The sequence below is a fragment of the Myotis lucifugus genome, unplaced genomic scaffold (genome assembly GCF_000147115.1).
Source record: "Myotis lucifugus unplaced genomic scaffold, Myoluc2.0 scaffold_462, whole genome shotgun sequence".
In the NCBI taxonomy this organism is placed as follows: domain Eukaryota; kingdom Metazoa; phylum Chordata; class Mammalia; order Chiroptera; family Vespertilionidae; genus Myotis; species Myotis lucifugus.
The window spans coordinates 364803-370493 of NW_005871510.1; the positions used below are offsets into that span (position 1 = coordinate 364803).

Consider the following 5691-nt stretch of genomic DNA (forward strand, 5'->3'; position numbering starts at 1 on the left):
CCTTGGAGCTTGGGAGTGCAAGCTAATGGTAACCTGCCTGGGGGAGGAGGAGAAGGAGGGGAAGGGGAAGGTACAGGTGTGCTCCAGGGAGGGAGAGCGCACTGGGTCCTCCTTCCTAAAGGTTTTAAGGGTGGAGATTTCAGGGGAGGTCCCAGGGGAAGAGCTGAATGGAATATTCTGTAGCTTTCCAGGTGTGTCCATTCAGGGATGTGGCCTCCACTGATGGATTGGCTGGCACAGAGCGGGGGTCATTATTCAATGCAGCTGGTCCTGATGTCAAGCCCTGGCATTTTGCTGCTTATCTGGGCCTGGAGCTAGAGGAGGAACAGTCACCCTGGGGACCAGGCCCCACCCTACAATTGGTTGCCCATTGCTGGACACCTGGGCCTTCCACCCTGGTGACCTCTGTGCCTGGCCCATCTCCCTGCTCTGGGTAGGTCTGTGGAACTGCCCACAAGACAACCACAAGGAAGGGGTGGCTCATGGCCTCAGAGGAGCATGACTGAATCACCAGTGGGAACACATTTTTTCATGTGAAAAACATTTTCCAAAGTTAAACATTCTAAATGCACAGAAGTCACTTTCACGCTGAAATGATGGCTTGTTACTGGTTTCAATGCTGTTTTTGGGAATCTGGCTGTAGTTCTGGAAGGATACCAACCTAAGGCATCCCTGGTCCCTGAGCCTGTGCACCTTTTTGTAAATCCACACGTCAGACTCCAGTTGTCAACAAAGATGAAAATGGAGCCAGATTCCTTAGGTGCCTTTTCAGTGTGTGTGTTTGCAAGGAAGGACCACTGTTCCCTGGGGACTCTCAGCGCTGCCTCTCAGTGCAAAGGTCCCTGGACAGGAGATCTGGCTGCTTTGGGCTCAGGCCTGTGCCTCTCAGGCGCTAGGGGGCGATGTCGTGCAAAGTGTGCGTCCTATGAGTAATGGTGGGGGCGGGCGGGGCTAAGCTCTGTTTCCACCCTTTTGTTCCTCTCCCTTCAGCTGCACTGGGGTCGCATCTCCCTTGTTCTGTCCTCATCTGCGATCTGTAAGGTGCTGGGAGCTGCAGGCGGGACTCGGGAGGCCCAGGAACTAGAAATGGTGAGTGTGCGGCCGGGCGCGGGGACGGGGAGGAGGGGCGGGTGGAGCCGCCGTGGCGGGACCGTCTCTCCACGGTCAGGTCCGGAGCCTGCGGACCCGAGGCGCCGGGGGCTCCGCTGAAACTGCAGGCCCCTCGGGCTCGCAGGGTGGGGTCCAGGCGGGACCCGGGCGTCCAGTTTGTCCCCGCGGCAGGGCCTTGGGCTTCGGAGCGTGTCTGGGCAGCTCTGCACCTTCATCCCCGGGGCTCCGCAGTCGGTGCGGTGACCACGTGGAAGGTCATTGGGGACAATGGTGACTCGGTCCCCGCGGTTCGTGCATGGGAGGAGCTGTGGTCTGTGGGGCCCCCTGTCCCTCCTTTCTCCCCAGAAGGACCCCGTTTTCTCCTGAGTTTAGATGTTTGTGGAGCAGGCTCTCAAGTGCATCCTGTCCCCCAGGCCTAGCTCTGCAACAAGTGCCTGCATTTCCAGTCTCTCCCCCGAATCCTAAACGCCAACTTCCCTTCTCTGAGTCACAGCATCTTTATCAGCTATTTGTTTTGTGGTGCTTTTCAAATGGTTAAAAACAAACTTCTGCTGAGTAAGCTGGAAGATCTAACTGGCTTGATTCCCCATTCATGAAAAGGGCCTCATCCCATCCAGTAAATATAATCTCAGAGCAGCTGTTCACAATGGAAGGCGTTTACAATTGGCAGAAAGGAAGTGGCTTTGAGAGGTTATCAGTGAAAGAAAAGAGGGGATTGCTTCAGGCAGGGTCACCCTTCCTTAGGGGAAGGAACAGCAGGAGTCTTTAGACAGATTAGTGTTGAACAGCAAGTTGCAGAGTGATTGGTTAAAATTTTACTCCTGGGAGAGGTGAAACTGCAGTTACATACAGTCATGCACCCCTGAACCTGGGGAGGACATCCTGAGGCAGTTTTGTTGTTTTCAGTTCTCTTACAAACCTGCATGGTGTAGCCTGCTACACACCTAGGCCATATGGTGTAGCCTGTGGGTTCTAGGCAACAAACCTGTACAACATGCTACTGTACTGAATGCTGTAGGCAATTGTAATGCAGTGGTAGGAAGCATTTATGAAAAGGTGCAGTAAAAATGTGGTGTGCAAGATAGGAAATGGTACATCCGTGTGGGGCACTGACCCTGAATGGGCTCCAGGACTGGAGGCTGCTCTGCAGGAGTCAGTGATCGGTGAGTGAATATGAAGGACTAGGACATTACTGTACCCGACTGTAGACTTTATCACACTGTACACTTAGGCCCAGGAAATTTACAAAAAACAGATTCAATCAAGCCCAGGAGGCAATGATGCAATCAAAAGGCACAGTCAACACAAGACCTGTGAGGCTGCTGCCCACATAAAACAGCATACTGCTTCACAGCAAAGTTTTCTGTCACTAAGTAGAAAGCACACAAAGATAAAGAGGATAGTATAGCAAATGCATAAACCAGTGTCTCATCATCAAGTATTCTATGTAGTGAGCGTAACTGTGTGTGCTGGACTTTCATAGGACTGGCAGCACAGGAAGCTTGTTTACACCAGCATCATCATAAACATCTGAGTAATGCATTTCCCTGTGACATTGTGATGGGTATGACATCACTAGGGATTGCAGTTTTTCAAATCGACTGTAATCTTTTTTATAGAAGGGATTTTATTTTTCATTAAGTTACAGTTGACATACAACATTATATTAGTTTAAGATGTACATCATAATGATTTGATATTTGTATGTGTGGTGAAGTGATCATTGCAATAAGTCTAGTTAGCATCTGTCATCATACATACTTACAGAATATTTTTTTCTTGTAAAGAGAACTTTTAAGAGTTACTGTTAGCAACTTTTCAATCTGAAATATAGTATTAATAACTGCATTCACCGTGCCATGGTGTAAGCTGCATTTCCAAGACTTATTTTATAACTGGAAGTTTGTGCTTTTTGATAACGTTCATCCATTTAACCCCCACCTCACTCCCGTACACCACTCCTGCTGTTGTGGACCAACATTCGCGAGAATAAGACCACCAACTTCAATTAAGTCTTAAACAGCAAGCGAGGATTTATTGAACTGGCCAGCGTTTGCCACAGGTCCCTCCTGTAACAGCAGTGAGCTTTGTGTTCCGGGAGCTTTTATTCCCAGAAACCACAAACATCCTTGATTTACAGTTACAAGGCTCTAATCAGGACCTTGACGCCGATGTCTGGGAGTGGGAGACTTGGAGTTATGCCTGGTTACCTATCCTTGACCGCATCCTTGTTAACATTTTTTAATGACATTCAATTCATCACACTGCAACCTCTAACAACCATCAGTCTGTGCTCTGTATCTATGGAGTTTCTTTTTTAAAGGTTCCACAGATAAGTGCGAACACGTGGTATTTCTCTTTTTCTGACTTATTTCACAAAGCATCCTGCCCTAAGGTCCATGAATGTGTTGTTACAAGTAGCATAATTTCTTTTTCTTTTTAAAATTTTTTTTATTGATTTTTTTTACAGAGAAGAAGGGAGAAGAATAGGTAGAAACATCAATGAGAGAGAAACATCGATCAGCTGCCTCCTGCACACCTCCTATTGGGGATGTGCCCACAACCAAGGTCCATGCCCTTGACCAGAATCAAACCCAGGACTGCTTAGTCCGCAGGCCGACGCTCTATCGACTGAGCCAAACCGGCTAGGGCAGAATTTCTTTTTCTAATGGCTGAATAATGCAATAATATTTCTCTCTGTGTGTGTGTGTGTGTTTGCACCATTTTCTTTAAAAAAATTTATTTTTCATTGATTTTTTGAGAAAGTGGAAGAGAAAGGGAAAGACAGAGAGTAATATCGATGTGAGAGAAACACGTCACTGATGGCCTCCTGTACGTACCCTGACCAGTGCTCAGGCCAGCGAGGGGTAGTTGCATCCAAGGTGTGTGCCCTTGACCAGAATCAAACCTGGGACCCTTTAGTCCAGAGGCTGTTGCTCTGTTCACTGAGCCAAACTGTTTTTTTTCCCCCAATAAGTTGACACTACGTATTAGTTTCTGGTGTCACCATAATGAATAGACATGTACATAACTTACAAAGTCTAATACCCATCAGATACCACACATAGTTAATAGAATATTATAGACTACTAGAGGCCCAGTGCATGACATTCATGCACTGGGGGGTTGGCGGGGTTCCCTCAGCTCAGTCTGCCCCCTCTCACAGTCTGGGACCCCTTTGGGGATGTCCGCCTGCCGGCTTAGGCCCAACTCAACATCCCTGAGGGGTCCTTAACTCTGACACAGAGGCAGGAGAGGCTTCCGCCACTGCCCGTGCACTTGCCAGCTGTTAGCCCGGCTTCTGGCTGAGTGCTGCTCCCGCTGTGGGATCCCACTGACCACCAGAGGGCATGTCCTACGTTGAGCCTGTACCAACTGGTATTCAGTGGGCGTCATAGCAACCAGTCAGTCTACCATTTGGTTGATTTGCATATTAGGGTTTTATTATATAGGATATATAGGATAGGATATTTCCTGTGCTGTACCTTATATCCCCCTATTTTGTAACTACCAATTTGTATTTCCTTTTTTTAAAAAAATATTTTTATTTATTTCAGAGAGGAAAAGAGAGATAGAAACATCAATGATGAGAGAAAATCATTGATTGGCTGACTCCTGCATGCCCCCTACTGAGGATCGAGCCCTTAACTCCAGGCATGTGCCCTTGACCAGAATTGAACTTGGGACCCTCTAGTCCTTAGGCTGATACTCTATCCACTGAGCCAAACCAGCTAGGGCTGTACTTCCTTTTTTAAAAAAATTATTCTTTATTGTTGAAAGTATTACATGTCGCCTTTTTCCCCCCATTGACCCCCGACAGCTGTCTCCTGGCCCCCTCCGCATTGCCCCCCACCCTAGGTGTTCAGCACCCTATTGTCTGTGTCCATGGGTTATGCATATATGCATGCAAGGTCTTTGGTTGATTACATTCCACCCACCCACTCTCCCCCGCCTTTCCCCTGAGATTCCACACTCTCTTCCATGTCTCTGGATCCACTCCTTTTATCAGTTTATTTTTTGTTACTTAGATTCCACATAACGGTGAGTTCATGTGATACTTGTCTTTCTCTGAGTGACTTATTTCACTTAGAATAATACTCTCCAGATCCCTCCATGCTGTCTCAATGGGTAAGAGATTCTTCTTTTTTACTGCTGCATAGTATTCCATGGTCTAAATGTACCACAGCTTTTTTATCCACTCATCTACTGATGGGCACTTGGGCTGTTTTCAGATCTTAGCTATTGTAAATTGTGCTGCTATGAACATAGGGGTGCCTACATTGTTTCTGATTGGTGTTTCAGAATTTCTAAGGAGATATTCATAGAAGTGGGATTCCTGGGTCAAATGGCAGATCCATATTTAATTTTTTAGGAAACTCCATACTGTTTTCCACAGTGGCTGCACCAGTCTGCATTCCCACCTGCAGAGTACTAGGGTTCCCTTTCTCCACATCTTCTCCAGTTCTTGTCATTTGTTCATGGCAGCCATCCCGACAAGGTGTGAGATGGTACCAGCTTGTCGTGTTGATTTGCATCTCTCGGATGATTAGCGCCTTTGAGCATTTTCTCATATGTCTCTTG

The 5691-nt window shown here is 47.4% G+C and overlaps 1 pseudogene; it reads left to right on the top strand.

Moving 5' to 3' along the window:
* The first annotated feature begins 1009 nt into the window (after positions 1-1009).
* The window catches only part of LOC102427079, a 79206-nt pseudogene continuing 74524 nt past the window's right edge, over positions 1010-5691 (top strand).